Consider the following 11964-nt stretch of genomic DNA (forward strand, 5'->3'; position numbering starts at 1 on the left):
TCATAGTAAATTTAGAACTGAGCTGAGAAATTGATATAAATACTCCTTTTTCAATATTTCCTCAAAAAACTAGCCAAAATAATAACAGTAGTAAAGATGTAAAACAACTAAATGACTAATAACTAATATTAGTCTCTTAATCTTCTGACATTTATAAAAGACTACATACCCAAAGTATAGAGGCTACATGTTAGACAAATTAAAAGCCCTGAATTCAGTTATTTAAGCTCCCTGTATAAGAAGCTAGAAGAATAAAGAGAAGATTAAGCATTAAAGTAAGTGGAAGGATAAAAATAAAGATTAAAAAGTAGAATAAAACAGACAACTAAAAATAAATTAAAATGTCAATTCTTTAGAAAGATCAAGAAGGGCTGTACTGCAAAATGCTTGACATCATTGGTCAGTCAGGGAAAGGAGCGTTTGAGCCACAATGATACACCTCCATGTACGTATTAGAATGGCCAAAATGAAAAAGCCCCACAATATCCAGTGTTAGAAGATGGAATGTTGGAACCATCATACACTGATGGATATTAAAAATACTACACGTGAAAGATGTCAGACACAAGAGTACACACTATATGATTCATTTTATATGAAGTTTTAGAAAATGCAACCTTTTTATAGGACAGAAAGCCAATTGGTGATTGTCTTTGGTGGTGGTGGGGGGGGCGGTCACGGCAGAGACAGGCGTTAACTACAAAGGGCACGAGGAGACTTTGGGAGTGACAGAAATGTTCTGCATTGTGATTGTGACTGTACATTTGTATGTCATTGAATTCTACACGTTACATGGTGCAGTTTATTACATGTCACTTACACAACTCAATACAGTTCATTTCAAAAATAAATGGAAGACAAGGAAAAGATTAAATCATTTGTAATGAGAAATCAGGTTAATTTATTCTAGGGTCAAGTCACTGCTAGTGAATTATGTGCTGTTCTGGTGGAGGGTGTTTAAGGTAAAGAGAGGAATGGAACCATCATTTATGAAGTGCCAGCTATTGGATCGGGATTTTACCAGTTTACTCGATTCCCACAATGGTGTTGGGACATCAGTGCTCTTCCCATCTTAAGAGATGAACAACTGTTGAGTTACAGTTATTATAAGATCTGAGCAAAGAGTGCATGTCTGGGTCACTCACATTTGAAAGATAACACTCCTTGTTACATCTTATCTGTGTGCTGCCTGGTGCTCACCTGAACATTTGGTGAAAGTATTAATGAAAAGGCTTTAAAAACCTTGTTTATATGGGGTACCTGGGTGGCTAAGTCAGTTAAGCACCCAACTCTTGGTTTCAGCTCAGGTCATGATCTCACAGTTCATGAGTTCGAGACCTGCACTGGGCTCCAAGCAGACAGTGTAGAGCCTGCTTGGAGTTTCTCTCTCTCTCTGTTCCTCCCTGTTTGTGTGTGCTCTCTCTCAAAATAAATAAATAAACTTAAAAAATAAAATAAAAACTTTGTTAATTTTATTAGTAGGAGGCCCAGTACAACACAAATGGATGATAGATAACTTTAGAAAGCAAAGAGCACACACAGCCCTTTATTTATTTATTTTAAAACAATGTTAAAATCTCTTGTTGCTAGGAGTGTTGTGCTGGTAAATGCTTAACAACAAGTTCAGTAGAAAAGGAAAAGGAAAAACCTGAGTTTGTAACACTTGATGGCTTCCATGATGTGAATATCCCCAGCATGGCCAATTTCAAGGTTTTATACAAACACCGAACCGGGAGGAAATGCTCAGAGGAAATGCCCACATTTGTTCTCTCCAGTTGTTGCAAACCAGCTCCAAAGCGCCCTTGCTTTCAGCCTATTTAATAAACAGGATGGGTTGATATTTGTTAACATTATTTTGTTTCACAGCTTTTTTTTGTTATTTGCAAATTTCTTTGTCAGGTGTTAAAGTAAGTTGAGTTTCTTGGCACTCATTAATAGAATTGAAACTCATTAGCAGGTTTGTGTTACTTACAAGAGGGAAATTTCCTGATAACAAGTTGAGTTTAGAACATCAACAATACAGGTGACTTCAGTCTTCAAAACATACCTCTTTACGCAGCGATACATTTATAAAACTAACATTCCATTTGGAAGGCCTTCCTTGACCCACTTTCCTCTACAGCTCATTTTCTGTCTTTCAAGAAATCCTAGTGGCTTTACTTTAACACATCTCACCATGCCTCACCATGTTCACCTCTACCTTCACCTTGACACAAGCCACCTCCTGGGGTATTGCACCAGCCTTCCAACCTGACACCATTCTTGCACTCTTGCCCTGCTGTCCTTTCTTGTGAGGAGAGCTACTGACATGCTGCTTGTACCATCTGAACCTGATCTTGATAGGGCCTGGTTCAAATCCCTCTGATTTTGCATTGCACTGATGGTTGGAGGCAGTCCAAGTGGGACTGGGTCACCAAGTGGTGACCTACATATAGCAATGCACTGCATGACGGGCACACTGTCCGCCCTCCACCTTCACCTCCTGATATTTGCTCTCACAGTCACCTCTAATGCCCCTGATACTCTTTGCCTTAGGCAATTTCTTCTTTGGCAACTCTCTTCTTGCACATTTCCTTCCACGTGGTGCACATCTTCATTTCCTTCATGTCTTTGTTCAAGTCACCTGTTCTGTCACGCCTTCCATCTATTTTCTTTAAAATTGTACACTACCTCTCTACTCCTACTCTACCCTTGCCCTGGCCCTCCCCGTGCTCCTTCCCTGCTTACTTTTTCCACAGCACTTTGGGCCTTCCCATAACTGTAAGATTGACTCGTTTATTTTATTAACTCACTGCAGTTGTTACCTCAACGATGGTAGGGATTTTTGTTTGTGTGGGATACCTAGAACAATATCTTATCAATCATAGGTGCTCAATACCATTTTTAAAGAAATGAGCCAATTGAAATGTTAGTATTAAGTTCACCATGCAGTTAGGGAAATATCTGATTATAGTCCTTGTTTTCTTTCATATTAGAGGATTGCTTTTGGCTTCAGAAAAGAATTTTCTGAAAATCTATGTTTAATAAAAACAGTTTGGCCAGGAAGGAGAAGATCTGCCCCAAACTTTATGGCTAGAAATGAAGAGGAAAAAGAATTATAGAAATCTGGTTACTACCATAGGTTTCTGCACATGCTACAAATAATTTATTAAGACCCTTCTGCATGCTTAGATATTTTCTGATGACTATAACGTTCATTTCATATATACTATATGAACTGTTTGTTGATGTCATCAAATCTTCTGGTGTAAATACCATTTTAGCAATAAATAAATATTTCTTTAACATTGATACACAGGATTCTAGAATAGATACCAAAGATATGACAGGAAAAAGAAATCTCTTCTTTGTAACATCATTGAGACAAGGAACTGAACAGTTGAGAATGAATATATTCCCATTTCCAGGTGAAGAACATTTTCACTTTATTGTCTATAGACAATTATATGAAACAAACTTCAAAGAGGACTGATCAATACCATAGAATCATATAACCCCGGGTACCTTCATTGACATGGTATTCATGAAAAATGTCACTCCTTGGGGAACAATCTCAGATACAATGTGAATGGCTTCCTTGAGGTCCCTCCCACTGAGTGGGCTCCTGATGGAAACAGGTTCCTTTAGAATGAACAACAGCCAGCCCTTTGTGAGTAGGGCTAGGTGAATAGTCTTACAGTAGTGTATCAGTCAGGGTTTATCCAGAGAACCAGTAGGAGATATATACTAAGAGATACACTCTGAAGATATTGGCTATGGATTGTGGGGTCTGGTCAGGCAAGACTGAAATCTTGAGGGCAGCTGAATGGGAGGGCACATGGAATTTCTGCTTTTCCTGAAAAACCTCATTTTTGCTCTTAAAGCCTTTCCACTGCCCGACCAGATTGTCTAGCATAATCTTATTCACTTAACGTCAACTGGTTATGAACGTTAATCATATCTAGAAAATACTTTCACAGCAACACATACATTATTGAATTGAAATGCATTATTTACTGGTGGAAAGGTGAAACTACCACAAGTATAGACTGATCTTTCAGACTTCCTTTCTCTTTCTCATTTTCTTCCTGCCTCTGCTATTCCTTCTGATGCCCTCGTATTCAATGCTGCATTTTTGGAATTATATCTTTATTTTCCTAGGAATTTTATTGTCAGCTTCTTGCTAAACAAGTTGCTACCTTGTTAAAAACTCTTATTATTACAATAATATGGGATCCTGCAATAAATTCCATTAGGTTGTGGAAATTGTACTTATCAAGACAGGGCTTCAGCTCCCCATCTCTCCCTTAATCCAGTGTTTGTTACCCGTGTGTGTACTTCAGGATAGTTCATAAAACTGCAAAAACTAATAGTGTTTCAGGCCCTAGCCTTAGACCCCTAAAACTGAAACTTCAGGATTGATGTCTAGGAATACATATTTTTTTTTTAAATTTGTTTACATTTATTTATTTTTGAGAGACAGAGCACAAGCAGGGGAGGAGCAGAGAGAGAATAAGACACAGAATCTGAAGCAGGTTCCAGGTTCTGAGCTGTCAGCACAGAGCCTGATGTGGGGCTCGAACTCACAAACTGTGAGATCATGACCTGAGCTGAAGTCGGACGCTTAACCAACTGAGCCACCCAGGCACCCCAGGAATACATATTTTTTAAATAAAATTCTCCCTGGAAAATTCACCTGTATAGTCAGTGCTGAAAACTGCTTTATATTTTTATTGTTGTTCATCTGTGTTCTCTTCTGAATACAGCAAAATAAACAGCCCAACGCTCCCTGCTCCGCCTGATTTTCCTTACATTTTTTTTCCCATTTGTGGTAAGGTTCAGGATTACATGCTTTTTACAACCTGAAAAATAGCCAAACTGTTTTTAGAAGAGTCCACAGGAAACTGTGAAACGTCAGGTAGCACAGAGCCCAGCCTTCTATCAATGCCCAGGGAGGTTGTCAATCTAATCCCTGAATATTAGGTATAATGCAATAAAATCACACTTTTTCCAATCAATGCTACATTTCCCAAGGTTCAGTTTCAGTAAGTAGTGGAAACCTTCTACTCTCATTGATCTAAACCACACTGAGAGTACATCTATTCTTCTTAAATTGTTATATTAGCCACTTTCCTCTAGAGAAACAGAACCAATAGGAGGATAGATAGATAGATAGATAGATAGATAGATAGATGAGAGATAGAGATAGAGATAGAGATGATAGAGATAGAGATAGAGAGAGAGAGAGAGGGAGATAGACATAGACATAGACATAAACATAGACGTAAAGGTATTTATTAAAGGAATTGGCAAATGGAGTTTTGGAGGCTGTGAAGTCCCCTAATCTGCTGTCTGCACTCTGGAGAACCAGGAAAGCCAGTGGCATAGTGCAGTATGTTTCTGAAGGCCGGAGGCTCAAGAGATTTGGTGTAACTCACAGTCCAAGGTCAAAGTCCTGAGAACAATGGGGATGCTAGTGTTAGTTCCAGAGTCCACAGGTATAAGTACTAGGAGCTCTCCGAATGTAGAAAAGGATGGACATCTCAGTTCAAGAAGAGAATGAGGAATTCATCTTTCCTTTGCCATTTTGCTGCATTTGGGACCTTGATGGATTAGATGATTCCCCACCCACATTAGTTAGGGCCAATCTCTTTGCTGTCTACTGAATCAAATACTAATCTCTTTCAGAAACACCCTCAAAGATATACCCCCAAATAATATATTACCAACTGTCCGAACATCCTTTAGGCCAGTCAAGTTGACACATAAAATTAACCATCACAATTGTCAATGCTTATCTTGTGTTTCTAGCAATGTATAATTGGTCTATAGCAGGAGCAAGGTTTGACCTTTTCAGAAAAGCAACTGCAGATCAGAGCAGGAAAGGTCAGTGTGGCATGGTAGCATCATGATATGCATTAGCAAAACAACTGGATCACTTCAGGGGATTATTCTTTGACCTTGATTTTTGCAGTTTGTGTTTACTTCCATTTATGCCAGTGGTTTAAATGCATAAGGTTTTGCCTTAGATTTTCTGAATTCTTATACAAAGAAATAAACCCCATGCAACAATGTTTTCAAGTAGTGTTTGCTACAAGGCAAGTGATATTCACATATAAAACAATTCAGGAAAAGAAGCAAGAAACATTTTGTTGGGGAAATGCAGTGCAGTTAATGACTAGCTATTAATTAACAGTCTTAGGGACTCACCAGGTTGCAGAAGCCCAGGATTACCCATTCTAGGGATAACTAGTTTGAAGCATTAATTGCTATTATAATCTATTTCCTGTGGTTCAAAAGGGACCATTGGTTACCACAGTAACAGAAGATAATAGCTACTTAATCAATTGGGTAAAAGTCTTTAATAATTTCAGAGAGTTAGACTTTACATGCTAATTTGTTAAAGATTTACTTACTGGTTTTCCAAAAATAGACATCAGTGACTAAAAGAGGTATTATCACTACATTTGTTGAGAAACAATTATTTTATTACTGCTAAAAAGGACTACAAAATGCAAATCCCTGTCCATATGCAAAGAATGATGCAGATGATGATGATGACGATAGTGACTATGAAGATAATAGAAAAAGCTTTTTGCAGGGTAGCTGGGAAAACTTTCAGATGGAACCAGTCATTTTGTGTTTCCCTCACAAATTAACATACAAATTGATTCTGCTGATAACTAATATAATATTAGCTTTTTAATCATTTACATGTTTAGGATAAAAAAACCCAGCAACTAACGTTGACAAATTTCATTCCACACTAAACTGATTTGAGTGGTGATTTGAGTGATGTGAGGTGTAAGCTTTGCCAATGGGAAGCTGAGAAGGAATCAGGAAAATACAAATCAAAGTAACAGGATGTATGTTTCATTCTTCAAAAAGACCAGTTCTGAGTTTGCTCAAATTTGCTTTTTTAAATGTCCTTAGTTTATTGTTGGTAATATCAAGCCATTTGTATATATCATCCTGTCACGGATAAATTCAAGCAGACTCTGCGGTGAAGAACTTTTTATATTTCCTCGAAGCTTCTTTATCCTGTGTGTGAGGGAAGGGTGATGAGGGGGAAAGCTGAGAGGGAGACAGAAAGAAACAGAGGCAGAGGCAGAGACAGAGAGAGAATGCATTAAGGGGCAGATGGATAGGAAGGTGTAGACAACCTTGGATACAAAATAAATGGCTAACAATACATGAAGCAAGGGTTCAAAGAAGAGTTCTGCCCAAGAAACTCAGAAGGAAATAATTCTTGAGAGTCATTCTTTTTCAATATCTGCATTGCCAAGTATGAACTTGAAAATGATGGGCCAGGGGATATGAATAGCAAGCTTAATTTACAAAGTTAAATTGTTTCAGTGGAACTGCTTAAATATCATTGAGGATGTTCACCATCAATAATACATTGCCATATGTAATGAAGTTATCTCTCCTGAAAAATTAAAAACCTTCCTTCCTACTGATGTCCGAGTGAAAATATATAAAATGCACACTTGTCACTGACACGTTTGCATAGATTCTAACATCCCTTCATCTCTAACGTCCCAATGAGACGTTCCTTACAGTAAAACTAATACGAAGCATTTTTTTATATAAGAGAAGTTGTGCTGTCTTTAAATTTACCTGTCACTTTATGTTCTTACTTTGTCAAATAAAATTAATCTAATTTCATTCTGGCAATCACTTTAGAGTTAAACAAAGCTGGCCACCCTAGAGGGATAAGACACTTCTTAGTGGACCTAGGTGAGATCTAGGAATTTTTCAAGTTACAGTTTTTCCCAGTCATCCTTCATGAGCCCCAGGAATTTTATTTATCTATTTTTTTTTAAATCAATTGAACTTTCTAGAATTATGTCCTTGCAAAATGACCTCAGAATATAGATAGGAATAAGATAGCGATAAAAAGTAGACTGCAATTTTAGAAATCATTGAGATTTTAAAAGAAGTTCAGGGGCGCCTGGGTGGCGCAGTCGGTTAAGCGTCCGACTTCAGCCAGGTCACGATCTCGCGGTCCGTGAGTTCGAGCCCCGCGTCAGGCTCTGGGCTGATGGCTCAGAGCCTGGAGCCTGTTTCCGATTCTGTGTCTCCCTCTCTCTCTGCCCCTCCCCCGTTCATGCTCTGTCTCTCTCTGTCCCAAAAATAAATAAACGTTGAAAAAAAAAATTAAAAAAAAAAGAAGTTCAAAATTAGCTTTTGGTTTAAATAGTAGAAATTATATATTTTACACAAATTAATTCTCTAAGTGCAATTTCAATAAAAAGCGTCTACCTTTTCAGATTGATCGTTGGGGCAGGTGAGGCTGCTGGCAAAATAAGACAGGCAAAAAGATTTGGATTTACATAGTGTTCTCTTGTTTTTCATCAGGTACTAAAATAACAATCTCGAGTGCTAGCTAGAGCATACAGTATGCCTTGCAGCAGTTTTCCTAATAAGATAAAAATCTGAAGGATGATTCATTACACTTGAAAGAGGATGAGATATGACAAAATATCAGTGATGACTGGACATTATAGGGGAAAGCTATGATCCTTGCTGTGATCCCAGATTCAATATGAATCTCAGTGACATGTTTTAATGTCTTACATTACACAGTACATGAAAAATGAGTATTGATACTAAGAAGAAGAAGTAAAACTGCAAACCAGTCCTCCCACTAAAATAGAGATTAATACAAACAGGGGAAGAACATTCAGATGCTTGGAACTTTTAATTTTCACGGGATATTAATTTTCATAACACAATTCAGGGACCTTTTAAAAAGTAAATTAGATTTTATTCAACCTAGACTTTTGCATTGAAAAACATTTCTATCCTTATATAAAAGATGTCAGGTGGTTTTTCCTCATGGAAGTATTTGCATTATATTCTAAAGAAACAAAGTTTTAGGAACAGATCTCAGATGGTAATCTTTCATTCATTTGAGTAGATAGATTTTGAGTTGGACCTTTGTGTGAGTCAACAAATTAGGAAATAGACATGGAATATTATTTCTAGGAGTATCATCTTTGGAAGATAAAATAAAGACAAATATTTAGCAATGACATAAGATTGAATATAATATATACTATAAGGAAGGCTATGAGAATTTGTAGGACAAAAATATCTTTAGTGTGGGTTTCAGGCAAAACATTAAGGCTGATTCAAGTCTATGAGCCTGAAGCTTGTGTGATTTGCTAATTCTTTTCAATGCAAAAGAATACAAAATTATAAATGCAAAATTCCTTCTCTCCAGAGTCTGGGAAGGGTTGTGTGTGTGAAGGATCCTGAAGCATAATTCTCATGATAACTCTACTTCTGCTCCCCAGAAAACAGTGCCCAGGATTCTACTAAATTATTTTTATTCATGAGCTCCATTGAATAGAAGGGTGAGGGCGAACTCTTGGGAAGAAATTTTCCAATGTTTTCTTCTTTATTTGAATAAATATTGATTCTTCAAATTGATAAACACTGGAAGTAGATCCCAATGGACTTTAAATGAAAAACTAAGGGTTTTGAACTTTATTAACTAGGTAGTTGGAAATAACAAAAGGTATTTTATGGAAAAACTGCCTCTAGAGAGATGTAAATGACTTACAGATACATTGATTTTGGCTGCACACCACTTGTGAGAATAAGAGCCTCGATTAATATGTTGTCATAGGAGTGGAAAAGAGGTTAGAAATCCATTAGTAGATGGAAAGGCCTAACTGAATTAAACAAATTTTTAGATTGGGAGAAATACATCTCTGTACATGTACCTACCTACCTACCTACCTACCTATCTAGAGAATAAGCCTAGGTACCCAGAGAAGGTCGAAAAGAGGTGGCCTGTTCAACATGTTGAATCAGAGGCCTCAATGTTGTCATATTTTGGTGAAGACAGCTGTCGGAAGTTTGGGAGTTTGGAAATTCAGTATCAGAGAAAAATGAACTGAAGGTCTCCCTTTAAAAGTCATTTCCATGTTAGGTTATATTTGTGATTATGGTTCCAACTCTAATGCTGCTATCAGACAGAAGATACCACAGTGTTGGCGATATTCTAGTGTTCTTTGGGTAACGTTGTAACCATGATCCTTTTTGATCTTTCCTTATAAGGGAATTCACTGTTGTTACATAGTGGGGTCATTCTTTTTCACTTCAGGAGTCTTTTGGCTAATATGGATTGGAGTGACTATGTCATTTCCATGGTACCGTGGATACATGGTACCTAGTCATAACAAGATGTTTCTAAATTTTACTGGGTGTATTATTCTGGAACTGTACTAATTATTTACTTACTCATTCAACAAGAACTTTTTATGACTATTCCATGCCAACAACTATCCAGACACCGGAGCAGGGAGATTAATTAATAAAATTTGGTTCACCTTAAGAAACATGAATATTAGTGGGAATTAAAAAAAAAAGCCAGGGCTGATCATAATGAATATCACAAATGTGAAAGCAATGAGTTAATAATAATAATACAGACTTACATAGGTACATATACGTATGTGAATATAATAGCATAAATGTAAAGAGTGCTGTAATAGTGAGGTTGCATATTGCTCATGGTTTGTTAAAAATGTATCAAAGGATGGGCTCTGTGCTGACAGCTCAGAGGCTGGAGCCTGTTTCAGATTCTGTGTCTCCCTCTCTCTGACCCTCCCCTGTTCATGCTCTGTCTCTCCCTGTCTCAAAAATAAATAAAACGTTTAAAAAAATTTAAAAAAGAGGGGCGCCTGGGTGGCTCAGTTGGTTAAGCAGCCGACTTTGGCTCAGGTCATGATCTCACGGTCCGTGAGTTCGAGCCCCGCGTCGGGCTCTGTGCTGACAGCTCAGAGCCTGGAGCCTGTTTCAGATTCTGTGTCTCCCTTTCTCTCTGACCCTCCCCCGTTCATGCTCTGTCTCTCCCTGTCTCAAAAATAAATAAAACGTTAAAAAAACAATTTAAAAAAGGTATCAAAGGAAAGTATAGGGAGAACACAAAACTTTTGGACCCTACCACCCTATATAGGTGCTACACCATTTCTCCGTTCTTCACAGAAAAACTTTTCCAAACTATTTCCAATATTTTGTTATAACTCTTACCTGTCTTATCCCAACTTACTCCAATTTGGATTTTTTTTTCCACTGAACTTCACCGGAAGTCTTCATATTAAGGTTTATCTTGTCAGATAATGTGGTTGACTTTCTTTCCCCGTCTTCTCAGAGAATTTGGAAGAGGGAAGTATCATCCTCTTTGAAATACTTTATTCTCTAGATTTATGGATACCATGTTCTCACAGTATTTCTCCTTCTTTGTTGTCTGCTCTTTTCTAAACTTTTTCCTCACTTCTTGTCTTTTGCCCTAATGGGTACAGTAGAACACTCCATATCCTGGGGCTTTTCTTATCTCTAACTACAAGCTTTCCTTGGCTGATCTAATCAAGTCAAATGGCTCTATATGTACCATCCTTACAAAATATTCCTATGTATTCATCTCTGTTTCACACTCTCTCCTTACTCCAGAGTGGCTCATTTATCCAACTGCCTATTCAGCATCAGGCTTTAATGACCAACACGCATGTCAAAATTAGCACATATAAAGCAGAAGTCCTATTTTTCTTCCTTTAACATTATCTTCACCCATCTTTCCCGTCTTAGAAAATGACACCACTTATTTGTTTCAAGTCAAGACACCAGAAAGGATAGATTAATTTTTTTCTTCTTCCATTATCTCTCACATGCAACCTATCAGAAAACTGTGCCATTTCTCCTTCTAATATAAATCCCACATGGGAGATCTCCTTATCATTTTCAAAGATAAAACCTCTGGGGCTCCCAGGTGGCTCAGTTGGTCAAGCGTCCAACTTCGGCTGAGGTCACGATCTCACAGTTTGTGAGTTCGAGCCCCACTTTGGTCTCTGTGCTGACAGCTCAGGACCTGGAGCCTGCTTTGGATCTGTGTCTCCCTCTCTCTCTGCCCCTCACCAGCTCATGCTCTCTCTCTCTCTCTCTCTCTCTCTCTCTCTCTCTCTCTCTCTCTCT

This window comes from Herpailurus yagouaroundi, unplaced genomic scaffold, assembly GCF_014898765.1.
Source record: "Herpailurus yagouaroundi ecotype Mexico unplaced genomic scaffold, PumYag 141, whole genome shotgun sequence".
NCBI lineage: Eukaryota > Metazoa > Chordata > Mammalia > Carnivora > Felidae > Herpailurus > Herpailurus yagouaroundi.